The sequence below is a fragment of the Neofelis nebulosa genome, chromosome 7 (assembly GCF_028018385.1).
Source record: "Neofelis nebulosa isolate mNeoNeb1 chromosome 7, mNeoNeb1.pri, whole genome shotgun sequence".
Taxonomy (NCBI): domain Eukaryota; kingdom Metazoa; phylum Chordata; class Mammalia; order Carnivora; family Felidae; genus Neofelis; species Neofelis nebulosa.
Genome location: NC_080788.1, coordinates 22,152,855 through 22,180,402, shown reverse-complemented (window position 1 = coordinate 22,180,402; position 27,548 = coordinate 22,152,855). Strand labels below are relative to the sequence as shown.

Sequence of the window (27,548 nt, the reverse complement as noted above, 5' to 3'; positions counted from 1 at the left end):
CCAGTCCTTGAAGCTGGTGCACCTGTGCCCAGCAGAGGAAATCCATGCCACCCACCCATCAACCTTAAATATAAACACTCAAGGATGGCCAGATGGCCAAGGAAAACCAGCAAGATGAAAGGGAAAAGGCCAAGAGCAACAAAACAAAGCTGACTCCAGAGGAAAAAGAGTGAAGCCAAGGGACAGAAGAGAATGTCAACCTAAAACTTTGAATTAGTATTCTGAGAAAATTTTCAGACAAAATTTCATGCATAAAGTGAACATGATACCATCAAAAGGAAGTTCAGAGGACAAAAAATAGTGTTTAGAAATTGAGAGTAATGGGGTGCCTGGGTGGCGCAGTCGGTTAAGCGTCCAACTTCAGCCAGGTCACGATCTCGCAGTCCGTGAGTTCGAGCCCCGCGTCAGGCTCTGGGCTGATGGCTCAGAGCCTGGAGCCTGTTTCCGATTCTGTGTCTCCCTCTCTCTCTGCCCCTCCCCCGTTCATGCTCTGTCTCTCTCTGTCCCAAAAATAAATAAAAAACGTTGAAAAAAAAAATTTAAAAAAAAAAGAAATTGAGAGTATTATTGCCCAAACAAAAATTTCATAGAACAGATGGAAATATACTGAAGGAAATAACCCATAAAAAATGGAACAACATCAAAAAAGCTCTGAAAATATGTGAATGTTGCAGTGTTCTCTGCCTCCTAGTAATGCTGAAACTAAGAGCTCTGTGTGGCTGTATATGTTGTTACATGTTACATGTACATGTTGCACATGTGATTTTACAGGGGCTTTGGGGGGGAGCAGGAAAGGGGGTGTGTGGGAGGAGAATTCAAAATCAAGAGAGCAAACCATCATATCCCAAAACTATCTGATAGTTACAAATGATAGTTCAGAGTTACAGGGAATCAATCCTGGGGGTGCAATATATTTAAATAATTTCTGTTCGTTAGAAAAAAGAAAAGAAAAAATGGAGGAGAGTAAATTACCAAAGAAACAAGAAAACAGTATCTGTCAGAATCAAACAAGACAGGAGAGTAACATGGAAAGGGCTGGCAGAGAGGTGGGCAGGGTAGTAAGTAAAGGTTCCTGCTGCAAGAATTTCTGCAATGCTGTGAGAATTTCTGCAAAGTCAGAACACTGGGTAAAATGAAGAGATCACAAAACTTATTAGAAAGAGGTGAGAACAAACACCAAGTCAACCATGAGGGAATACCAAACTTCTTGTAAATCACACTGGATGCTCGATGAAAAAGAAACAGGGTCTTCCAAGTTTACCTCTCAAACTCCAGCAAAAATGGGAAAAGAAAAAATGAGAAGCTAGGGAAATTAGTGAAAAATGAAGGGGCATCTCAGGATAAGAGTGAGGCAGAGACCTGGTGGCCACAGAGGCAGGATTCACAGGGGGATAGTTTCAAGAAGAAGGTGAATTCCATGCATCAGAGAGTATGATCAAGAGGCTGAATAAACTTCAGGACACAGTGAAGGCACATACTATTCTTTGGTTAAAAGAAAAAAGAGAGGCAATTACAAACTCCAGGAAGAATAGAAGACATGCAAGAAAACTGGGATCTAAATTTGAAGCAATCTAAAGTGCTACAAGATATAAGCCAAACACTGTTCTACGGGCTTTTTGTATGTTATATTTATCTTTCACAACAACCCCATGAGGCAGCAGGAGGGAATGAAATCCCACCACAGGCCCTGGCATATGGAAGCAATCTTTACACAGTTATGGTCATGTGAACCCTAGAACTAGTTGTCAGTATTTAGAATCAATGTTATAGACAAAGCCCATACAACTGACTCATGGCCCCCAGTAGAGAATGTGGATTTAAGAGAAAGGTAGGAACACACACATGCACAAAGGAAATGCCTAAATGAGGTTAAAGTTATAAGGATAATCAACAACAAAAAAATATATAATATATTCATCAATTAGGAGGAGGTGAGGGGAGGGGTAGAAATGAGGTAAATCCTTCAATTTCATGGCAGGGAGATAACGCATCATATATAAATCTGATACATCAAAGAACAGTAAAAAAAAAAAAAATATATATATATATATATATATATATATATATATATATATATATATATATCATATAATTCATTTATGGTGGTAACTACCAAGACAACTAAAATCAGAGCAGTGTTGGTCTCTAGAAAGTGATGCCTCACTGGGAACAGGATTTTTTGTTGTTGTAAGCTCTTCTGTGTTATGTGTCTTTTTAGAATTGAATACATTGTTAATTGGTTCTGGAGGAAAAAAATCTCGTCAACAAAAAAAGTTTGAGAAATGCTACATGCTAAGTCCAGTCTAGGAACTTCACAATGCACATTGGTCATTAGATGTTTGGAAAGGTCCAGCATTAAACACAACAGTTTCATTTTCCTGTGACTAGGTGCTGAGTTCAAGAGCTTGGTGTGCCACGTCTGACAGATGAGGCTTAGATCTGTTCTCACAGTATACTGATGTGTGTGGCCTCAGATAAGTACCTCATTGCCTATGGTGGGGTAAAGAGTGCTCCCCGAAAAAGATGTCCCGGTCCTAATCCCTTGAACTTGTGATCTTATTTGGAAAAAGCGTCTTTGTAGATACAATTAAGGTAAGGGTCTTGAAATGAGATCACAAGTGTCCTTTAGAAAAGAAGAGAAGAGAGGGCCAAACGATGACAGAGGAAGAGACTGGAGTGATGTATCTATAAGCCAAGAAACTCCAAAGACTGTAGGGCAGCCCCCAGAATCTAGGAGAGAAGCATGAAATGGATTCCATTCCCCCACCCCACCCCCAGAGCCTTCAGAAGGAAAAGAGGTGGGCAAGGTAGTGAGCTGCAAACACCTTGATCTTAGACTTCTGCCCTCCAAAACAGTGAGAGAGTGCATTTCTGTTATTTTAAGCCACCCAATTTATGGTAATTTGTTATGGTAGCCACAGGAAATGAATATACTACCACATCCTTATAGTGGGGTACACATGGTGATCCCATGGGCTCACACACACGACCAGACCTTGGCACTGTGCCTGACACATGCCAAATGCTACCTATGAAATGTTAGCTATTATTATTGCTCTCATCCACTATTTTTTACACCTGTGTCTTTTCAAATTTAGGCCCATGGTGGCAGTAGGGGAAGACCAACCCAAATTCAGACTCACCCTTGCTTTCTAATAAACCCTGGGCCCTCATTGGGAGCTTGTCCTTTTCAAGGTCCTTATGTTTGCAGCTCTGGGAAGCATCTGAGGGGTATAATTATAGATGGGCTACAATGATGTGTGGGCCACACAGAACTGTAGCATCCAACAGGATGGGATGTTGGTACCAGGTAGCCTGGAGTGGCAGAAGGCAAGGAAAGTCCAGCATCACCCCTAGGCCAGCACACAGCTCTTGGTCCATCTGGGTAACAGCAGCTCAGCACTTTTATTGAACACAGACTCTCTGTCTGGCCCTGGGGACAGGGTCATTATGCAGAGTCCCCCCGATTCCATCCTTTATACCTCTGTCAGCCCATTCCAGGAGGGTAGACAGCAATAAACAGATGAATAAAACACTCAGAAGTTATGATTCATGCTGGCAAGGATCAGCACCAGGGTCTGGGTGGGCCCACCTCTACATGGTGACATTCAAGCAGCACCCAGGAGGCTAATGAGGAGCAGCCAGAAGAATCGAGAACAGCTGGGGGAAAGGCAGCCTGGACAGGGGGACAGAGTCACCCACAGTAGCGCTCATACTTGTAGTGAGGGACCGAAAGAGTATTTGTTCATGTGGGTTATATCCATTGATATTTATCATATTAGAAATTAAAACTGAAAAAAGATTTAAACTCAAGCACATGTGCATTCCTGTAGCTGTCAGGGGGATGTCATCACACATCATGTACCTTCTGGAATATTTCATTGTATTCTTTTGAGAGAATAAGGGACAAATAATATTATTATTTTGAAAATAGTTTTGAACTCATGGTCTCCTGGAAGTATCTCAGGTACCTACAGGTGTCCCTGGGCCTCACTTTGAAAACTGCTCTTCTAAGGACTGACTCCAAGGTGGTGTGGCTAGGTGGAGTGAGTATATAGGGATCGTACACAGAGTGGAGTGGGGCCCAGCAGGGAGCTGGCCACCCAGACTAAATGAACCCTAGCTTCCCTCCTGCTGGGCTCAATTCTGAATCTGCCTCCTCTTGGGCATGTGATAGGAGGACACAATAGTACCACAGGGCCACCACAAGGAGAATGCTCAGTCTAGCTCAGAAGTGACACTGGCCCTCTCAGGATAGGAAACCTGATCAGAGATTCCAGAACCCTGAAGGGAGATCAGCCCTTCTGCAGCATCCTGCCTGATGCCTAAGACTGGGATGGGCCCACTCCAGTCCCCCTGCCCTCACTTTCCAAAGGCAGGGCTGCAGGAGGCCAGGGTTGGGGCTGTGGGACAGAATGGTGAGAGGGACTTGGGAGGGGGAGGCAGAGTGAGAGCAAGGGGGTAGAGGTCAGGTCTTGTGGGGTACAGGGTGCACAGGGAGGGAGTGAAGGAAGCTGGGTGGGGAAAGGCTGGGTCACTGTGGGAGGGGGCTTGGGAGGGGCCAGGCTGCAAGTGGCAGGACTTCGAGACAGGGGATAACTGGTCGGTACAGGGCGGGGTGCTGTTGGTGCACCGTGAGCAGGGCAGCTGGGCAGCAGGGGGGCCTGGGCCAAGGGCTCACGGGGCGCAGGGCGGGGGTTACATAAATGTTCCTTGGCGCTGCGATGAGGCTGTGAGAGCGATTGCCTCATCTTATCAGGGAACACTGTGTCCCACATGCTCCTCTTGCCCAAGCCACAGGCCTGGGCTGGGACAGTGTGTTCCTCCCAGAAGCTGCAAGAAGCCAGGCTAAGAGGACAGGGGCTTTCCTCCTGCCCAAGCCCCCAACTGAGCGCCCAGCCCAGGGCCCTGCCCCCTGCCCCCTTCCTGGCAGCTGCACCTGCACGTGCAGCTTGGGAAGTGTGCATGTTTCAGCTCACACCCTGAGCCACTGAGAGACTCCCTCCTGCTCTGACCCCTGTCCAAAGGGCATGCTCCCAATTTTCTCAATTGCGCCAACCAGTTTGGGCCAGACTGCCAGCTCCCACAGATGATTGGGTCCCTCCTGGCTCCAACAGCACCTGCACATGGCAGTTTTTGGTCTGTGAGCCCCTTGTGGGCAGTCCTGGGGGTCCTTTTGCGTTGCAAAAAAAAAAAGACCCAGAGCCAGAACAATGTCTGTAAACTAGTGCCTCTTCTGCCGGTGGCAGTAAGTGATCTCCCCAGTTGGCCCCTCGGCCTCCCGCTGGCTCTTCTCAGCTCAGGCTGGCTGTGCCAACCAAGGCTCTGGGAGGCCTCGCTGAGCTCCCCTCTGTGGAAGAAAGAAGGGAGGGGATGCATCTCTGAATAGGGGGCCCCCGGGGAAAAGGGCAGATGGATCCATTGACTTAACAGGGGTACCTAAGATCACATGAAGAGACCTCAGTGAGCACAAGGAATCCCTACGGATGTGTGTCTGGGGAGCGTGGTGAGGGGTGGGGCTGGTCAGAGAGAGGCTTCCACAGAGATACACCTTTTCCCAGGCTCCCAGGCCGCAGCACCCAGGTCCTGAAAGGAATGGGCTGTCACTCATCAATACATAGCTCTGTTCAGTGGCCCCTGGTATGGGGCCACCTCCAGCTCCCCACATCAAGACTGACATGTTTTTCATACCAGCGAGTCCCTCCTGCTCACCCTCCCATGCTGGGGCAGGTTGGGAGATAGCCAACCATTGGGGCCAATCAGCTGTCAGCCTGCAAGGAAACCCAGGCCAACGGGCAGCCTTGGGGTCAGCAGAAAGGCCTGTCCCCATTATGGAAAGCAGACTTTCCTTTCTTTAGAAGGCCACTGGCTACTTCATTGATCACTGAAAACGCCCATGGTTTATAGACCCACGTGGAGCTGACATGCAGATGCCCTCTCCTGGGAAGCTCCAGCTAGAAGTGCTTACCCCCATGGTACAAGTGGAGGAGGTGAGGCCCCACTCAGTGGGGACCCCTCTTGTCCTAGGACTCTGCCTGTAGCCAGAGAGGTGCTTTCTGCATGGAAGTAGCCCTGCACCCACCCCACCCCTGCACCCCTACTCATTTGTCAATGGCTTCAGGGGTTGCCATCTTGCCTGTTTCTTCTCACAGTTACTGTGAGGGTTAAGTGGGAGCACATACATGCTCATAGGAGATACACCACTATCACCGGTTGTGGGGGGGACGGGGTGCTCCTGGGCTACTGAGCCCCTTGGACAGGGAGCTCTCATGAGCAAGTCAGTGGCAAGTGACCGTGGTGGGAACCACTGGTTGCACGTTCGAGCCCCATACCACTTTGTGTTCATCTTTGCTGGAACAGCCGCAGCCCTGGCCCTGGCCCTGCCCCAGGGCACTCTGGTCTCATGCTACCATTACCGGCGCACAGGTGTTGCTGATCACATGCTGCCTTACACTCCTGCACAAGCAGAGCTGGCAGGATGAGAGGGGGAGGTGGCACCTGGCTGTGTGCAGCAACACACTACCTCGGGGGCACAGTTCAGACAAAATCTGCCTTCCTACAAAAGATGTAAGTGTATTTTTGAAGTAGGCATTTTGGGTGTTGCTTTGTTTTATTTTGGAATAGGAGAACTAGATCCTAAAATTCATACAGAAAAACAAATAGAAGCAGCTAGGAAAACTTTGCAAAAAAGAATACTGTGAGGGTACCAGACTGCCAGATATTCAACATACTGCCACAGAAGCTGAAAACTGGTGGGGAGGAGAGGAAATGCCAGAACTAGACCCCAAAACACCAAAACAGTGGGAAACACACTTAGCACAAATTATCATCTCAGATGGGTAGAGGAGAGAGGGTCCAAAAAACGTGTAAGGACAACTAAGTACTTTCTGGAAAGAAAGTAAGGACCATGCTAGGATAGAAGTTCTTTCTATGAATCAAAGCCCAGTAACTATAAATGAAAAGATTGATAAATCTGACTATAAAAGCCAGACATGGGCAAAGTCACCATAAGCAAAGGCAAAAGATAAATGACAATCTGAGAAAAAAAAAATATTTGCAGCTCATATCACAAAGGCCTAACCTCCAATACAGAATGAGAACACAGAAATTAAAAGACAAACCAACACTCAATAGAAATATGGGCAAAGCCCATAAGACAGTTGATAAAAAGAAAACACAAATGACTCTCAAATATCTGAAAAGATGCTCAACTTCACCTGTCAGAGAGCAAATGCCAACAAAACCGCACTGAAATCCTACTTTTTATCTGTCAGGTAGCAAAGCCACAGGAATACGCACTCTCACATTTCGCCAGTGGAAATACAAAGTGCCCCAACCCCTCTGGAGGGCAACGTGGTGATGCTGATCCCAATTACAAATGTGTGCAACCTTCGACCCCACAAAACAACTTTTGGGAAACTATTCTACAGATACACCTGCACACCTACAAAATGGGATATGGACCTGGTCATTCAATGCAGAAAAAGCCTCAAAACAACTCCTGTCCTCCAGCTGGGGCCTGTGAAATACGTTATGGAAACCCCATGTGACGGAATACTATGAAAAAGAAATGGAATGGACTCTTTCTGAACTGATGGGGAGAGATCTCTAAAGTGGTACTGTTGAGAAAGGAAAGCAAGGTTCTGAGCAGAAGGAACAGTGTGTGTAGACATGTGCTTTTGCTTGTAGAAAGGTCCTCTGGGAGGATACAGACTACCTGGGGACAGAGGGGTGAGGAGAGGGTGCCTTGAAAACTGCGTAAATCTCCTGGATTTCAAAACACGCAAATGTATTTACCTATTCACAAAGTTAAAAACAAGAATCCACAGCAAACTAGGAAATGCTAGCCACAAATAACGCAAATTTTATTTTATTTTTTTAAATGTTTTATTTATTGTTAAGAGAGAGCATGAGCAAGGAAAGGGCAGAGAGAGAAGGAGAGAATCCCAAGCAGACTCCACACCGTCAACCAGTGTAGAGCCCGACATGGGGCTCAAACACCCAAACTGAGAGATCGTGACCTGAGCTGAAGTTAGACGCTCAACGGACTAAGCCACCCAGGTGCCTCAATAATGCAAATTTTAAAACAGGAGCTGACGGAACAACCCTGTGAGTTCCTGGCCAGACCCATTCACACCACATGTGGCCGTGCATACTCTCCTCAGCACATTCTGAATACAATCCCCAGAATTCCCCTTAAAATAGATTCCCCTTAGAATGGGGGAGGGGGCAGGGAGGCTCCTTGGAATATGAGAAATTCAAAAATAGCAGTGAAGTCCAATCTACCTTTCTGGAAGGTGCTCCTGGGGACAGACCTCCAGGATTCAAGCCCCTGGGTCACTCTGCAAATTGTTTTGTTGGAGGGTGCTCCCTGATCAGTGGTTTGACAGACCCAGTGTGACTTAAAAGGCAAGGGAGAAGAATCTGACAGCAGCAGACCCAGAGCTGTTAACTTGCATGTGTTAAAGGTCCCTTCAGCCTCCTATATACCATGTTCCTGTCATAATTATCACTGGGTCCGCCCTCACAGGACTGGTGAGAACCAGCCTCGGTGGCTAAGCCAGGCTCTGGCTGCTGGAGAGGTGCTGCCAGGTGAGTTCGTCCAGCTGTCAGGACACAGACCACAAGTTCAAGGCAGGAGACTTGGTCCCTTCTGCCAGGGACTGGTAAGGAGGTGGGAACTAGGGAATGGGTGCAGGCTTCTGGGAAGGGTTTTTCTCTTGGACCAAAAGAAAGGAAAAGGAAGGAAGGAAGGGAGGGAAGAAAGACAGAGGGCCGGGCACGGATGGGGTGGGGGAAGCGGGCACAGTACAGAAAAGCCTCTGGCAGGCTGTGCTGGGCTGTGACGTCTGGGGTGGCACCAGTCATTGACAGCCACATGGGGAAGTCCGCAGAGACTCAGAGAGAAGCCAAACTGCTCCTAGACACAGACAAGCCTTCAGCCAACTTGAGGCTGCCTGCCCGCACTACCCCCTCCCCAAAGAAACAAAAGTCTTCAAGGTCAGCCAGGGCCCCTGGGAGAGGGCATGGAGCAGAGCAAATGACCCCCTTCCTGCTGCCATCTGCCAACATGCACAACCAGCTGCCTGCTCTGTACCCCAGGGCCCCATGCCCACACCCAGGGCTCTCTAGGCAACCAAGGGAGGGGCCCTTCTCTGTAGAGCCTTTGGCAACCATTCTGTCCACTTCCTCTTCCTGTATCTCTCCCCTCCCCCAGCCTTCATTTCCTCACTCTGGTCCTCTCCCTTTTGCCCCCTCAGGTGGGTCTTGACAGCAGGGCCCCAGCCTGGCCACAGCTGCCCCAATGGTGGGTACAACGCACAGCACACACACCTGCAAACATGGAGCTTCACAGGGAGGCAGCCTTTACTTCCAGCATGCACAAGCTCATTGACTCTACCCTGAGGGACAGGAGTTGTGTCAAGATCTTAGATATGAAGACTAAAAGTGGACAGTCAAAACGACCTCACCAAGGCCACACACCCAGAAAGCCTGGCACTCCCAATCCAGATTTCACTCAGAAGGAGGACATTCTTACAGCCTCTCCCCATCATGGAATAGGAAATGTTCTGACAAGCTGACCTCGGCCATTAGCATCCTGGGGGTTGAGAGCCCAAAAGGGACCATCAAGGCCAAGGGCCCATCTCACAGATGAAGGCACTGTGGCGCAGCACACACAATGTAAGGTACCACCCTCGTCACCCTGGGGAGAAGCTTCCCAGTGGCACCCCCAGCCCAGTTGAGCTGCACTGGGCCACTCTGCCTGCAGGGGACCTTGGCAGGCAGTCACCAGTCCCTCTGCAGCACGTGGCCACACCTAACATGTGGACGAGCTGGGCAGTTCCTTTTCAAGAGGCCCTGCCTGCCTGCCTGCCTGCCTGTCTGAGAAGGTCTGAGCACCCTGAGGCAGCACGTGGCCCCTGGGGAGCACGTGCTCTTCCTCCAGACCCAGCACCTACACTGGCCTGCTCCAGGTACTCAGAGCAGAGGGCCATTTCCTTCACAAAAAAAAAAAAAAAAAAGTCACAAGTTTCAAACAGAACATAGCAAAACAATGTATTTGTCAGAGTTGGTTTCATAAAGCAAATAAATCGAAATAAAAACAAGTAAGTCATTTTTCTATAGTTCTAAAATGCTTTTGGTTTTTGAGGGAGCTGATGCAGGGGGGAAAAAAAAACATCCAGTCACTGACCTACCTTTTCTAGAACAGCTGAAGTGCTGAGGAACTGCTCTAGACACTCTGGGAGGAGCCTCTCCTTCAGTAGCCCAGGTCACTGGACCCAGCAGAGCCTCAGCCACTTGGACAATTTATACCCAGTGTGTTTTAAGAACACTCTTTTGTTCAAAAGAACCACTTGCAGAGAACAGGATACTGGAACAGTAAGCCAGAGGCCTTGCTCCTCAGTAAATCTGAGTTCCACTGCCAGAGAGGAGGTGGTCACCCACTGCCCTCACCACCCGGCCCTCTCCCTACCTGGAAAAACCCATGCTGTGGTGTAGAAAGAAGAGCATTTCCAGGGCCTTTTGAGGCTCAGGGCACTAAGGCCAGCCGCTTCCCTGTCACAGGGCCTGCCCACCGCTTCTCTAAGCCTGTCTCTTCCTCCTCACATCCTGCCTAGTGCTCAACCCTGATCCTATGTCCTTCCCCAGCCTAGCGTGGAACAGGTCACTAAGGGAGCTGACCCTGAGGACACCAGCCAGGGAGAAAAGCTGACACCACTTTGCTTCCCAGCCCCCACAGTCCCCCAGAGTGACCCTTCTTCAACAGCTCTGCATGGGGACACTATGATCCAAAGGCTACCCGAGTCAGCCTGAGGCCAAGGGAGGGCCAGTGAAAGCTGGGGCAAGCTGCCCACCCCTGAGGTAGGGTGTGGGGGACTGGGTGCTCTGTGGTGTTACCCCTCATGTGTCAAGGTTAGGTAGGCAGACAAAGGAAGGGTTGGCACGGAGGCCACCTTCCTGTCCCTCTCTAGAGTCTCATAAGCCACAGACAGGGACCCACTTATATGTAGTCTCATTCCAACCAAGAAAACAGACCCTCTGTCCCAATGCCTGTAGGAAATGAACATGCCTCAGAGCCAGAGCTGCAGGAAGGAAACACAGCCGTTATCTTGGGAAGACAGGATTCATGCGTGACTGTTCGTTCTGCATTCCTACACTTTTCAACTGAGCTGCTGTTTGCTGTCAGAAAGAGTACAGTATGTTATCTCACAAAGTCGGACATAAACACATCATAATACATGTGTATTTATGGATATAGACTACAAACTTCTATTGTGAAATAATAATAGCTCACCCAAAGCCCAGCTCGCTAACTGGGCCTGCTACCATAGAACCCAGCACCTCTGGCCTCTGGTGAGGGAGTAGCACTAATTTACACGCACAGGTGCACATGCCCGGAAAGGTCAAAAGACCACATGCCAGAAATTTCATAAAGGTGTTTTCCCCCCTTTTGCTAAGGGTTACAAAACACATTTGGAAATTTCCGTTCCCAAGGTCTCATGTAGAACAGCAATAATAAAATACTAATGATTTCTGCCAGCAGGCAGGCAGAAGCCACCCCAGACAAGAGGTCCCCCACCACCTTCACACACACACACACACACACACACACACACACACACACACACACACTCTCCTGAAGAGACATACAGAGAGAGATCAGCTCCCACCGCCAAACACTTCCAGATCCTGGACTGCAATAGTCTGCCAGATGATCAAACGTGATGCGTGGACTCATGTGACATGACCCCAAAGAACAGACATGTCCATTTCTTTCCCCTCTATTCTGATGGCCACATCACTAACTGTCTCCAAGGGAACCCAGGAGCACCTTCCCTGAGCTGAACAGGGAGCATTTGAGCATGCTCTCAAAGGGAGCATTCTCCTGCTTCGGAGGCCAGAGTGCTGTCACCAGCCCTGTTCTGGGAGTATGTGATCTACTACTGCACACCAAGCCCTTACAGCTGCTGACAGCCCAGGAATGACATTTCAGTTGGTCTTTTCAGAGATTTTTCTCAAACTACAAGGACATGAATCTGGAATCCACAATTAAAGATTCAGGTTTATTTACTTGATAAAAATGTTCATTTGAGGCTGACCAAAAGTAAAGGAAGCTCATATTCAGAATATATAAAAAACTCTTAAATCTCAACAATAAGCAAACATCTGATTTTAAAAATGAACAAAAGATCTGAACTCAACCAAACAAGATACACAGATGGCAAACTATGTGAAAAGGTGCTCAATATCATCATTAAGGAATGCAAAGTAAAACAATGAGGCAGCACCATACATTTATGAGAATGGCTAAATTCCCCAAAACCAACAACACTAACAGCTGGTGGAGCAAACTGGAACTCTCATTCATTGCTGGCAAGAATATGGTGCAATCATTTTATAAGATAGTTGACAGTTTCCTATAAAGTTAAATAGAGACTCACTCTACAACCCAGCAACCCCAACCCTAGGCATCTAGCAAGTGAGTTGAAAAGCCATCCACAAATGTTTATAGTAGATTTATTCATAGTCAGTGAAAACTACAAATAAGCACTTTCTACAGGTAAATGGATAAACAAATTGTGGTATATCCATACAATGGAATACTATTCAATGATGACAAGGAAGTAGCTATTGATTCACAAACACAAAAATGGTTGAATTTATGCAAAATTAAATGCATTTTGCAAAGTCAAAGAAGCTAGACCCAAAAGTCCATATACTTTGTATGACTCCATTCATATGACATTCTGCCAAAGGCAAAACTGTATGGACAAAAAAACACAACAGGGGTTGTCAGAGTTGGGGAATCAGGAAATGGCTGACCTCAAAGGAGAATTTTTAGGGTGATGGAACTGTCCTGCCTGGTCCTGGAGTGGTGGATACAAGACTGCATTTGTTAAAACCCAGAGTACTGCATATCACAGTTTACATTTTAACGTATGCAAACTTTGAGCATATAAAGGAGGTTGGGGGATCCCAGGACAGAACACACACTGTGACAACAGATTCCAACCACATTACAAATGTATGACATGGCCTCTCAGAGGGGGGTGGGGAAAAGCAGCTGACCTAAGTCACTTAGGAAAACAGTGTTTTGACTGGAAACCGAAAGATTCACAGACAAAAGCAACTGTACCTAGCGCTGCTCTAACTTCTCACGACAGAAACAATTATGAAACTGCTTCACTCGAATGCTGGCACTTACAAACAGGTGACCACACGGTGAATGGTGGGAGCCAGTGTCTCACTGTTGGAGACAAAGGTTACAGATCAGTAGGGGGAGGTGGGAATGAGTCCTTCCTGAGGGACTGGCCCAGAGACTGAGACATCAGTGTGATGTGTGCTTAGCTCACGTGCACAAAGAGGGCCAGATAGAGAAATTATTAAAGGTATGTGTGTATAACTGGGCTGGGACACAGACATGTTTTCTGGCTCCATCCACTGGGAGAGGCTAGAAGCAGTAACACCCCAAGAGCAGAAAGCACACCCAGGTCTTGGTTTCTAAATACCATTTCCAATAACAGAAGTCAAGACTCCTTAGAGAAATGGCTGATTCTAGGACTAGAGCCAGAAAAATACAAGATGAACCTGACTTATCTTATTAATGCCAGAAAGTAAGGAAGTGAACAAAAAACAAAAATGATGGGGATGTGTTGAAGGGACACAGGAGCCAACCTGATAGAGTTCCTGGCCAACGCTGGACCAATTGAGCAACAAAATAAGTATCAGTGGATATCATTCTCCCACTGATATGACATGATGAGAAGGGCACTTCACCTCTAGTATTTTTCCCCAAAAGCCACAAACCCAGTGTAATCATGAGAAAAACATCAGACAAATGCAAACCAAGGTACAACCTACAGAATATCTGGCCACAACCCCTCAAAACTATGAAGGTCATGGAAAACAATGAAAGTCTATGAAACACCATGAGGAACCTGAGAAGGCATGACAACTATAGTTCAGGTAATAAATCAGAGAAAACCCATTTCACTCAATTGTCGGGATCACTATAGCAGTGACCATGTAGCTCATTTCTAAGTAATAAGTCAATACTTCTTAGCCAGTACAAATGGCTGATACGGCCTCACTTGTTGGGGAACAAAGTAAATGCTGAAGAAAGTACATGATTTCTGAGGTTCTTCAAATGCTTTGGGAGCACTGGCTCATGCAGTGGTCACCTTTGCCAGCTGGACACTTCTCTGACCAATGCTTGCCCACCTTGAGGACAAATGCACAGGAGTCGCCCAGCAACTGCAATAGTGACAGCAAAGTGCCAGCTGGTCCAGCACCCGTTCTCTGTGTCTTCTTTCCCCAGAGAACATGACTTCAGTTTGTAGCAACAATGCACCAGGTAAAAATGGTTCCTTTCCGACTCCCTTGCAGTTAGGATTGGCTTTGTAAACTGACTGTAGCCAAATGAGCTCTGGATAAGCCACTGGATAAGCCTCGTCCTGATAAAGAGGACCATGTGCCTGCCACCATTCTTCCTGCCTGGAGAATGTTCCAAGGTTGTAGAGGCAGCAGCTGTCATGATAACACGGGTAGAAAGCACAGCCTAATTCACACATCAACAATGACTGAAGAGAAAGAGGTGATGAGCCTCGGTCTCTGATGGCATCCTGGAGCTCCCACACTGGCCCTGGATATCTACTTTGGGATCTGTAACCAGAGAAAAAGAAACCTAAAGCTACCAACCTTAGGTTTAGACCTTCTTCTTTCCCTGGGCAACTGTCTTCCTGTGAGCTGCTTTCAGTTGCTTCAAGATTATTGCTCACTGTAGCTCTGGCTGTAATTCCAGGATAACACTGTTGGATAATAACCAAAGGGGGACACTGGCAACTGGAGGGACTGGACAATTTGGCCCATGCAGAGGTAGGAGGTGGGAAGGGATTCTCCTGCTGATGAGGGAGGTCCTCATCTTTCCCTCTCGTCTCTCCCTGGACCTCCCTGCACTGGCCCACACGCCAAACAGGAGCTCTGGATAAAGATAGCAGATGACTACCTTCCCATCCCCAGATCCCTCTAAAATGAAAGGAAAGGCATTTTAAAGGACTAAGTGAAAGGAAAAGGAGAAAACAATAGTAATTTGGAGGCTGGAAATCCGAGAGATGGCGGAGAAAGCAAAGAAGCATGTGACCCTGTACAATGTGACCTCCCACAGGCTCAGGAGTCCCCGGCAGTGGGGGGACACTGGGGCTGAAAAAGGAGGCACCTGAATGTTAAAGAAGCAATAGACACATCACAGCCTTTTGTCTACTTCATACACAGCTGCCTGCCTTACCTGTACCTGTCGAAAAACAATTTACTGTCTCAGTGGGTCAGGAGAGGTGGGGGATCTGGACTGGAGACCACAGAGATGGCTCAGGGCAGGGCAGCCTCCTGAATGGGGGCCTGAGGAACAGCTCACCTACTCCATGCTGCCACTCCCAGACCTCTCCCCATCCAGCCCTCTGAAGCCCTGTAACCAGGACGACATCCCCAGGCAGGGACGGAAAGTCACCAAGCCCATCTGTGCACCAGGCCCAGCCTCTGGGCAGTGTCTCCAGACACCAAGGATCATCAGACAGAGAAGAGCCTCTGACCTGGACAGCTGGGTGAGAGATCCAAATCAGCAAGCAGAAAAAGGCAACACAGAGGATGCAGAAGCCAACTCCAGAGCTGTCAGTCATCCTCAGAGGTAAGAAGCATCCAGGAAGCAAGGACAGGATAGAATTCTCCTTATAAAAGGAGATCCAAAAACCTGAGTCTGAAAGTAAAGACACAACAGGGGAATATGGCAGAGGTCAGGGTTGGAAAAGAACAGAGTGTTTCACAGAACACAGAGCGAAAGACAAGTAAAATGGATGATAGGAGGAAAAGGTAAGATAAGGGAAGGATCAGCCAACTGTTCCAGCTCCAGATAAAAGGAGGCCAGAGAGCCCAGAGAGCACAGAAGGTAGGCTGTCATCTGGAGTACGAGCAAGAATGAGTCCCAAGGCCCGCTGGGGGACACAGAGCCTTGGACCCAGCACTTCTGCCACAACTTATTAGTCTAGGAGCAAAACACTTCCAGACATGGAAGTCTCCACAACATGGCCTCCTCTCCCTTCACCAGAAGGCACAGGCATGGGTTCAAGGAAACAGGGCCTCAAACAGCAATGGACAGTCTGGGAAGCTGTTAAAAGTCTGGAGAGGAGACCTCCACATCAGCGAGAGCCACATGGCCACAGGGCATGGGGACAAGCCAAGGATGACAGCACTCAGAAAACCAAGCAAAAGGAGCAACTATTAATTCTATGGAAAAGAAACATATTACACTAGGGTCACTGTCAACTAGCATTCAGTTAGTCCGGGTCATCTGTAAACACTGAATGCTGACCTAATGCAAAATACCCCACTCTTCTGGGGGCGGGCAGGGTGACAGGGACCTCACTTCTCATCTGCCACCATGGGAAGTCAACACATGATGTTCAAAGCTGAAGCACAGAGCAGAGCCCCCATGGACATGCAGGGGAGAGTTAGGGCAGTAAACACCGCAAGAGGCAACTGAAGAAGCCAACAGGGGCCTCTGCTGGGAGAGGGAACAGGAGAACAGGGCACAGCCAGGTCCCTCCCTGTGCATCACAATAAAATGAGCTGGGTGATTTGGTCCTTAGGCTGCATGTGTTACTTGGTGCATTACTCTAATATTTTTTAAAATTTTTAATGTTTTTATTTATTTTGAGAGAGAGACTGAGAGAGAGAGAGAGAGAGAGAATGAGCAGGGGAGGGGCAGAGAGAGAGGGAGACACAGAATCCAAAGCAGGCTCCAGGCTCCGTCCGAGCTGTCAGCACAGAGCCTGACATGGGACTCAAACTCATGAACTGCGAGATCATAACTTGAGCCAAAGTTGGGACACCTAACCGACTGAGCTACCCAAATATTTTTTTTAAATGATTTACAAAATGGGACAGATCTAACGTTTGTGGCAGCCAAGCGTTTCCGTGGAGAACCACTAGGCTATCCCTGTCACCCCTTCAGAAGCTGTGGGATGGTGTGGGCCCTGCCGGCACCCAAGGGGCATGGGTCTAACACCTGCTTTGCTCCTCCCTATCCCCTCGCACCAGAGGAAAGCCCTTCCTAGGTAGCTGGGCCTCCTCCTTCTGTACCTGTGTTACCCTAGTAGCACTTTTGTTCTTCTTTGTTGCTGTTGCTTTCGATTTTGATAAAAACCTGTGTCCAAAACGGTTCGGCACTGGGTACTTCTGCCTGCAATGAAGCACCCACATGAGGGGTGTGGCCCACACCACTTCCCGAGACTAACCAGTGGTCTGGGGTGACTTCAGGCTGTGGCTTTCTTTATTTCATGTTTAATTAGTGTTATTCTAGCATTAGACACATTGGACTTGATTTTAAAATGTGCAACCGAAATATTAATGGATAAAATGGTATGGTGTCTGGGATTTCCTTGAAAACAGTGGAAAGAAAAGGATGGAGGGGCTACTAGGGCTGTGGGCATTTGTTACATGCTCCTTTCAATCGGGGTGTCCGCCTGACACTCTCCCTACTGTACAGATGTGGGGTGCAACCACTTGCCTTAGGCCTCGCCAAGAGGCCACTCTGCTCCCTGGATTTCATCCTGGCTCTGGCTCTCCCTAGGCTGCTCTCTGCCCGCCCTCCCGTGGGCAGGTTGACGCCCTGCAGGCCTGGCCAGTGCCCTGGACTCACCACTGTAATTGGTCCACACAGGCCCTGTGTTCGCTCCCACGGCTGGGAGAGCATAGTGCACTGGGGCGGGGACTGGGCCTGGCCAGGGCCCTCCAGGCTGATGCTGTCTCCTGGACCCCACTGTGGCCAAGCTCCACATCTGACCCGAGACTGTGCATGTCCACTTGTTCCTGGAGTCTGGGAGCTCTGGGGAGTGCCTGACTCTTAGCGGTCTGTATGCTACGCATGGCTACAGGGATGTTTTTTTCCAAGAAGCAGCCTGGTTTCTGTTTAAAAGGAGAAACATTCAGATAAGAGTCCTTCTTCTTTTCTGCATGTCAATGCCTGTGGGTGCTGGGTTCTTGGTGAGAAAGGGGCCGGGGGAAGGGGAGTCCTGCCATCGAGGGCTCCCCCCAGACCCACCCACCAGGGGAAGGCCGGCTGCATGGAACTGCCCCATGCACCCTGCCAGATCACTGTGGGAACTCTGGCCACAAACACCACAGCCCCCCTTCCCAGCAGCTATTCTTGGTTTGTGTCTCCCTTTGGTGGGGGGAGGATAAGGGTGGAAATGATCAGAAGCTAAAATTAGCAAACGGCAAACAATTGAGGCCAGGAATCTGAGGTCAGCTGAGGATAACGGTTTGTTTTTTGCGGCCCTGAGGTGGTTTGAGCAATAAAGGGAATTGAAAATGAAAACAAATCTGGAAGCAGCCCAACCCCTGCCGGGACCAAGGCAGACACTGGGTCAGCTGCGGGTAGACCAGGCCAGATGGCAGGGACTTTGCTCAGCCCAGGACCCTTCCAGGGCTCCCCTCCTCCCACAGGACTTCCTGCTATTTCCCTGTGAGCTGGTCTACAGCCAGGACACCTACGGCTGTGAGTTACAGAAGGTTCGGAAGGGTTCCCAGGCACTAGTCTGGTTCTGAATTCCACTCCTGGGAGGGCCAGCATGAGCAGTTGTAAAACCCCCAGCAACTGTGCCATGTAACCAAGGCCACCAGCCCCTGCTCTGGTCCTATGGGCACTTGCCTTTTAACACAACCCAGTAAACTGCCTAAATCATGGTGCAGGCAATCAAGCCCAAGGAGGGTCTGTGACATGCCAGGTCACACCGCCACCAAACAGTGGAGCCACCCTGAGCCCAGTTCCTTGCCCAGTGCCCCTGCCCCACTTTCTGCAACCCTTCCTCCTCTGGAAGGCCCACCTACACACTTAGGGGCCCCTAACCCTGACACAACATAGCCCAACAGAGCCCCTGACCACAGCAAGGCATGGCTGTGAGGCCAAGGCCCTGGGCCCCAAGTCCAAGGGATGCAGCAGTTTTGACTCCTGGCTGTCCCAAGGTAAGCCAGCTGCACGATGACCACAGACAGACAAGGGGAGGACGGCCCAGCCTCAACACCACTCCATGGTCAGGGGCCACCTTCCCCCAGAACTCCCAAGTAGCCAGACTGGAGGTGCCACTGCCCAGTGGTCTTGGGATTCTATCTTGATGCTCGCAGCTTGGGACCTGGAAACAATGTCCTCCCTTAACTCCTAGGATACTCAGCTTGGCCATGTGATGCACAGGACTTAATACAGCCTTTGACTAAAGCACACAGGAGCCTGGAGACACAGAGCCCTGGCCCTGAGGATGGGGCTCCTGTCTGCAGGACAGAGCAGGTGCCCAGAGGCTCTTCCACGGGGCTGGCCCAGGACCAGGGGCTGGAGCCACACCAAGTGGCACCACTGTACACGTGTGCTAATCTCAACAGTCACCAAAGCTGCCAACAGACCTGTTCCCCAGCCACACCTAGGCCAGGCAGGACTCACATGGCTTGGGTCTGACCAGGCCTTCCTCACTGGTGGGCTCAGAATAACATTCTACCGTGGGGACTGCCCTGAGCTGCATTTATATCTCCAGCAAGCTCTGACCAGAGCCCAGCTGGCCACCATCCTGGCCACCAGGTCTATGCACTGAGCAGGGCTGACGCTGGGAAACAGGGGAGCTTGGGAGGCAGCATCTCGAAGTCCAAGGCTGCCTTTTCCTGTCCTTGTCCCTCAGGGCACATGGAGGGCCCCAGGTGGACCCCAGAGCTAAGAGGAGTGATGGAAACCCCTGGGCGTGGCTGGAGCCCTAAAGATGAGAAATGCTCCCAACAGCCACCTTCCCAGGTTGGATGATGCTGTAGGAAAAACTCACCCTTCCCTGGTTAGATCTCAAGGCCCCTGGTGTCTAAGGCTACCTATACCACATACCCTACAGCCGTGAGGGTCTGGAGGTGGGGTACACAACAGGACAGTTTAAGGGCAAAGAGTGGGTCTGGGGCTTTTGTTTTGTGAACTCTACACAACACAGACCTTGGTTCACCGCAAAACCCATTTGGATATCTCATAATGCCCTCCCTGCTGCGGTGCCAGACTGGGTGCTCGCCTGTGCGGCTGTGGGGGAGGGGCTCGTTCTCCCTTTCTAGAAGGCAATTTGCCCCGGACTGCACATTCCGTTACTTGCTCCCAGGAGTCCATGCTGTGAAAATAATGAACCTGAGCCCACTGTGGATGGCTGTCAGTCATGAAATATTCCAGACGAGCAAGTCACTGGACATGTCACAGCCACCCAACCTTAGGGCCTGTTTAGGACACTGGAGATGACCAATGAGGGTTCATGTGGCAAGCGCAGGTAGAAGAGCCAGTCATCAACTCAGGGATGTGATCGCAATGGAATGTTACCATGGGAAAAGTACGGATCATAAGAGGACTTCCATCAGACAATCCCGAGTCTTTTTGTTTTTTTAAGAGAGAGAAGGCACAAGTGAGCGAGGGGCAGAGAGAGACAGAGAGAGAGAGAGAGAAGCAGTGCTCACCAGGGGCTCATGTTTTTGCCTGAAGTGGGGCTCGTGCTCACCAGAAGCGGGACTCAGAGCTCACCCTGTGTGGGACTCGAACTCACCAACTGTGAGATCATGACCTGAGTCAAAGTCAGATGCTTAACAACTGAGCCACCCAATCCTGAGTCTTATACTAAAGACTCAGGAGCCCCAATCCTGAGTCTTATACTAAAAACATACAGAGGCAAAAATGTTGACTGTGGTGACTCATGGGCAGGTGTGATTAAAGTTATCGATACTCCTTTTTGTTAATCTTTGTCTTAATACTTTTCTGTTTCCAAAATCCTTTTTCACGAACACGCTCAATTTTTATAATCGGAAATGAAAATGAACACACTGCACTGAAATCAGTCCCTCAGCAAGCCAACTTCTTATGAGAAACAGGAACACACATGTGACCCCCTCCCAGAGCACCAAAACCCAGTGCATGCTATGGGCGGAGCATGCATTTTCTGACTGTTGACTAGACCCAACTCAGAAGCTGCCACGGGTTCAGGGATGGTGGATTTGGGTCATCTGGAAAGGCAAGTCATTCCTGGAGATGCTATGGGATTCTCCACTTGGATGTCCACCAATATCCCCCCATCCAGTGTCCTGACTCTCACCCTTACCCCCATGTTCTCACAGAAAGACCATGACAAGGTAGCTATAGCCCCCAAAGCACCCTGGGCCCTGGGTGTCGGCCTGGCCATGAGGCCTCCTCTGAAGCCCGCCTAGAGGGCTGTACCTAGACCAAAGTTACCCTGTGGATCCTTTCATGTCAGACCAGAGGCTGCCTTACACGCCAAACCGCACTTTCTAAACACTGTGTGGGTGAAACAGGTGCAGAGCACCAAGCACTGGGCCTCATTTCTTTTACCCCACATCCTGGGGGACACAGTTCCCTACACCTCAAGTTTAAGCATCTGATGAAAACAGAACCTAAGGGGAGCATCCCTGCCTGGAACCTCATACACTTCACCCTGAGATCTGTAATGAGATGAAGTTCCCAGCCATCCCCCTGTGGCCCTGGCAGAGGAGCCCAGGACAGGTTCTGGCCTGGCTCCACTGCCTCTTCTCACCTCCCCAAGCCAGGATCCCTGGGCCCAGGAAGCCCACTTCCCCACTGTGACTTGGGCAGACTCTTCCCCTTCCAAGCTTCCAATTTGCATACTGGCTTGAAAACAGAGACCACAAGCCACACCACCCTCCATGTTCTGGGAGGTCAGGGGAATTCTCTGTAGGGCTTCACTTGGTGGAGAAGAGCCACATCACCCACAGAAATGTTCACATATTCTGTAAGAGCTTCTTGAAGGACTTGGGAATTTCAGCAACTCTCGGAGTACTCCTGGTTCAGCCAAGGACACATGGCTGATCACTTGTTCTACCATCTAGCTTCCTGTGGAATTCCAGGGACAACCGAACTCATCTGTTTTTTGTTAATTCGTGCCCAACTTTGCACTGGCAGGAGGGTACTGGAAGTTGTGACCCCCCTCCCCCCACGCCCTGGGGAGCCCTCCAGCCCCTGAAGAAAGAGGCCTGAAGGCACTTCAAACACCCAAGGATCCCTGCTCCTGACTCCTGACACCCATCTTTCTGGCCCACACTCAGCCCCCAGGGGCCTGGCGGCCACCCATTTCCTCCTCACCACCAGCATGTTCACATAGCGAGAGGCCTGTGGAAGTATCAGAGCTGAGGCAGCTGAGCAGAGGCTGGACACCACCGATGCCTGGTCACGGCCTGGAGACTCAGGTCCAGAATCAGGCACAGCAAGGGACAAGTGCACTTTCAATCCCTGGTCCCCCTGACTGTTCACCATTCAGCCCACACAACAGCCACTACCCCCCACTGCAGCCCAGCAGGACACATGCTTTCCAAATGGGCCAGGCCAGTGGGTGGCCCACCTGCTGTTGGCCTATCCCCAGTCGGACCATTCCCAGCTCTGGGAAAACAATGCCAAAGCCAGGACCTGCCCAAGTAAGGAAAGCAATGGGCAGCATTTCCATGGACCCTAGGATTCCCCCAAATGGAATTACAGTCACAGACCATAACTCTCCAAACTCAAGCATCAAAAAACCCCTTCAAGTGGGGGCAATGAGCCCACAGGGAATACAGCATCCTGCCCCACACACATCTGCACTCCTTGGTTCCCGAGTCAATATCTGGCCTCCACAAATGGCCCTGGATGATGCCAGAACCAATATCAGTGGCTGAGGCTGTACACCAGAGCCCAAGGCACAGGGGCCTGGCATGCAGTCTAGGCCGCGGGCTCCCAGAAACGAAGCTGGCCACGTCTGGTGCAGGCAGGCTGTGCACCGCCCTCACGGTCAGCCATGTTGTGGGTGCCAGGAGGGGCTTCCTGGGGCTGAGTGTCTGTGAACTACAGGTTCACTGGAGGTCAGAACAGGGCCGAGCAATGGTGGTCTCAGGTAGGTAAACCCGTGTGTGCTGCTTAATCTTTTCTTTGAGCTCTTCTATATTTTCTGAATTGTTGCAGTTCATGTATCGCTTTCAATAAAGATGTATGTGCATGTGTGTGCCATGCATGATATTTTTCTTCCCAGAAAGCACTCAGGCTGGGCTGACACACCCCAACCCTTGGGTTCCACTGTCACTTCTGCACAAAGTCAAATTCAAGAGAGTAGCAGGAGCCTCCCACCACCCTGGCCTGCTTCTGCTGCATGCTCTTCCTTTTCTACACTTGACTGCTCCTGTGGGCATCCTGACAAGAGCTAAGCAGCGTGTCCCACATGCCAGTCCTTTGTGTTTTCCACTTTCCTCCACCAATAGGAAAGCCTGGGGTCAGTCCTGCCTTCGGAGATAGATGACAGGTGCCCAGAATGAGCAGGAAGAAGCTGCCAAAGTTGAGGCAGATCCTCCAGGGCTGGTCAAGAAGGAAAGGTGGGAAATAATCACACAGGAGACACCAGACATGACGTTTGGAAACCCACCTTTCTTCCTCACGTGCGGGCCATCCTCAGGGAAGGCGGGGCAGATGTTGGCCTGAGGAATGTTCAGTCTGGGAGAAGCCAACAAAATTCCTGAATGTTCCACCAAAACCGCCCACAGAGGGGACATGCACGCAGCCACAGAGCACAGAAGCCAGGGGACATGGAAGGGCAGGACAGGCCAGACACCATGACACCCACTTCCTTCTTCTCCCCTTGGTTTCCCAATCATGTGGCCTTCCTATCTCATCTCCCCTCTTCTGGTGCTTCCCCCACCCAACCCAGACCCCAGGGGTAAAGGGCCGCCCCAGGAAGTCTCTCCCTACCATCTCTCAGGAGCAGCACAATCCTCTCTATCTCCATGCCTCGGGGCTGGTCTCTCATTGCCAAGCAATGCCTCTCCCTGCGGACAGGTCCCCAGACCTCCCACAGACTTGCCCTTTGCTATCCAGCCTCTGTCATGCTCCCCATGGTCTACCTCCACGCCACCCCCTCAACTACACAAGCCTCACTCAGAGCTTGGAAAAGACCAGCCCCTCCCCCCCCAAGCATGAGGGACACTCCCAGTCAGTCCAGCTTGGTCTCAGAGAAACTAGTCACCTGGTGGCCCTGGACTCCCAGGCAATTCCAAGACCCTGCTACAGAAGCCTTTTCCTCAGACTTGGTGCTGCCGGCACAGCTCTGGGGTGGGGGTGAGGGGGTCCAAACCCCAACTCCTCGCCTAACCAATCTAGTTTCTCAAGCCTGCAAATCCTCCTACCTACAGAGCCTGGCGCCCCGACCCAGACCTGACCCCACCACAGACCCAGCTGAAGACCAGTGGCCAGGTGACCTGAGATTCCTACCCAGAGCCCCTCCTGTGCTTGACACCCCCTTTCCCCTACTGTCCACCCAAATCACCATTCCAGTTTGACCTCCCTGACTTCAGCGGCCTGGCTGCTGATCCCCAACTTTAACTGAATTCAGGAGGGTGGTGAGGAGTGGAGGACAAGGGTGGGCCAGGCCTAACTGCCTGGCATTTCCCTGTCTAGAAACTGAATGGTTTTGAGGCACAGGTGGTGTTTTCATTTCTTCTTCCAGTTGAAGATGATGCCTTTGCAAGAGAAAAAAAGGTACGGAAGTGAACCACTGTGACAAAGCAGGTCATTGCGTCATGGGAGGCCTGCCCCAGAGCAGAGGCTGTGGTTGTGGGGGGAGGCAGCAGGAGTCTTTGAGCCCCTGGCATGGGAGCCCCCGGGGACCCTGAGAGGCCAGGGGACCAGGTAGGATAGGCGGAGAAGGAAGAGAAAGGAAAGGTGGCAGTGGGTCACCAGCAGGACAGGGGTGCAGGGGTACCAAGCACAGGGCCCGTGGGAGACGAGACAGGGCCACACTGTGACTGGGGGATGGCCAAAACAGGGCCAGGTGTGCAGCCTTCCCTCTGCCATGAGGGATGGCCCAAGCAGGCACAGTGAGGGGCCCACAGCTCTGCTCCTGAGTCGGCCAGCGGGGGGGGGGGGGGGGGGGGGGGGGGGGAGAAATCTCCAAGTTTCAGAGAAACGAAGAGGGAGTTTTCTGGAACCACAGATGGGTGATCCTGGATGATCTTCCCAGAAACAACAGAGTCAAGATCATCAACCTGGTGCCCTGTGCAGAACAGGCTTGGATTCCCATGGGGACAGGCTGGAGATTCATGAGGGGCACTGGGCAGTAGGTGCATGTGCCAGGACTGGGGCTCATGCTGGGTGCACATGGGTACTCAGGTGTCATATCCCCTCTGCACACAAGCTCCATTTGAACTCTGGGGAGGTCACGAGAAATGTCTGCCCTCTGATACTCTTCCTTTAGAACCAGGATCATAGCATGTTTATCAGAACGTCATTATTGTCAGTAGCTGAGAACTTTATCCATGGGGCGGCAGAAGTGATAAGCTGGTAGGAGTGCAGGGGTGAGGGGCCACAGGAGCCAAGGAGGTCGGCCCATTATAAATGGGTGGGGACAACAGGATTTCAGTGGTTAAAAACATTTGAAGACTTTCCACCAGGTTGGCTGAGCAGACACCCTGGTCAGAAGTGGGCACTGGCTCAGCACTGCTGTGGTCCATCCTGTGACAGAGAGGTTACCACCTACCCCCAGCTGTGGAGACAGCACGCTGGCACCGCTGGACACAGCAGCCTCGGGCTGTGGGAGACCTAGCATGGCATCACCGCGATGACGCCCCCGGGCACAGTACACCCATCCGGGGACATCGGGGTGCTGCTCCAAGCACTAGAGAAAGGCAGCCACAAGAGCAGTTCACCTCTCTGGCTCTCCTCACACTCGCTGAAGTGCTTTCTTTCACTTCTGGCTTGTCCACTCATCACACACTGCTAGACACACAATGGTCACTTGGGCCTGGATCTGCCCCCAAACCCACTGCTTTCTGAAAAGGCATCTGAAGGAGGGAAAGGCCTGGCTGAGTGGGATGGGTGGGAGTGTCCAAGGTGAAGGAAGGGCTACAGCAAGGGATACAGACACCCACACCCCACCCCACCCCGTGCCCCTGCCCATAGCAGCATGTGGGGATGAGGTCACATGGCGCTGGACTCAGACACCAAGTCTTCAAGGGGCAGAAGCACCAGCCAGAGCCAGGACCCTTGTGGCATTCAGGGAATGAGTGACAAAACCCCATGCCTTATGTCCCCCACCCTGACACTGTCTGCTGACACCCCACAAATGCAGCTTTACACACCAGTCCAGTGTGTGTCAATGGTGGGGTCAACCCCACCCCCACACCTGCCAGACCGTTGCCTTGACCCCTGGCCACTTTCTCTCTCCCATCTTGAGAGCCCAGTGCTTCTGAGCCAGGCTGCAGGGTGGGTTGAGACTCCCCTGCCCACCATCTTGTGACCTTACGTGCCTCTGTCCGCCACACCCTGCCCCATGCTCTGACCAGGGTCTCATCACTACCTCTGCCTGCTGGACCCCATAGAGTCCCAACCCAATCACCCTTGATTAAAGCCTGGGCAGCCAGAGTGACACCCTCTGAAAAGCAACAGGACACTGACCACAGACCCCAGAAGAACCTGCCACAGACCATAAGGGCCCAACTCCCTGGCCCAGCCCCAAGGGTTAGCCTTCACCTGTGGCCTTGGGGGCTGACCTCCATTCATCTTGCTTCCTTCCGCCAAGTCACTTAGGTACAGAAGCAGGACCCTATGCTAGCCTCGGGACAACACAGCCAACCCCACTGGGACTGTCTTCAGGGTACGTGCAGGGTGCCCAGGACTGCTCAGTGACAGAAGGCTCCACAGCCAAAAATCCCTCCAGCGCCAGACAGCAATCCTCCCCAACTCGGTCCTACACTGGAATCCACGGGATTTGGTCAAAAGAAAGATTCTACTGCTTTTAGGAGAAAAAAACAAAAACCTGTAAACTCAAGGACCAGAACTCATTCCCCACATTCTTGGGACAAATCCTGTTGACCACCATGTTTGGCCCTGGGATAGGGCATGGAATGACAGCCCAGTCCTCCAGGAGCTCTCCCTTCTCACTGGTGGGAACAGTACCTTCAGGCCAGGCTCCTGAGAAGGGGGTGACCCCTCATTGCACTGTGGGTCCAGCCCATGACAGGCCACCCCACAAGGCAAAGGTCACCAGCTAGGGTACTAAGGAAGCATGTCTGGTGAGTGCCTAGGGGGCTGCTGGTTCCTGGCCTTGATCTCAACACCCCCAATCCCCTCCCTGGAACCCCTGCAAATTGGATGCTTGGAAAATTCTGAGCCACAGCTCATTTCAAGTGTCAACATCCTGAAAACTCAGGTGAAGGGAGTGATGAAGACATACTCAGGAGACTCCTCTGCTGACACCAACCCTGCTGCAAGGGAGGGAGGCCAGGTGGGAGACTAGGTGCAGGCTGCTGTCAGGATAGACCTGGGGTGCCCCCATCTTCAGGGGCAGGGCTGGGAGAACAAGTCCTGCCCCTGCAGTTGGAGTGACAGGCTCTGGACTTTGAAGGCACAAGGCACTAATCTGAGGTAGTTGGGGAAGTGTTGCTGAGTATTTGCCCAAAGGAGTTGGGGAGCATCTTCGTTTGCTCAGCCTGGAACAAAATACCACCAA

At 50.7% G+C, this 27,548-nt stretch overlaps 1 protein-coding gene across 1 annotated transcript in view; it reads right to left on the bottom strand.

Annotated features, from left to right (window-relative positions):
- The window catches only part of KLF13 (KLF transcription factor 13), a 50,932-nt gene that overhangs the window by 6,978 nt on the left and 16,406 nt on the right, over positions 1-27,548 (bottom strand). The window lies entirely within an intron of this gene.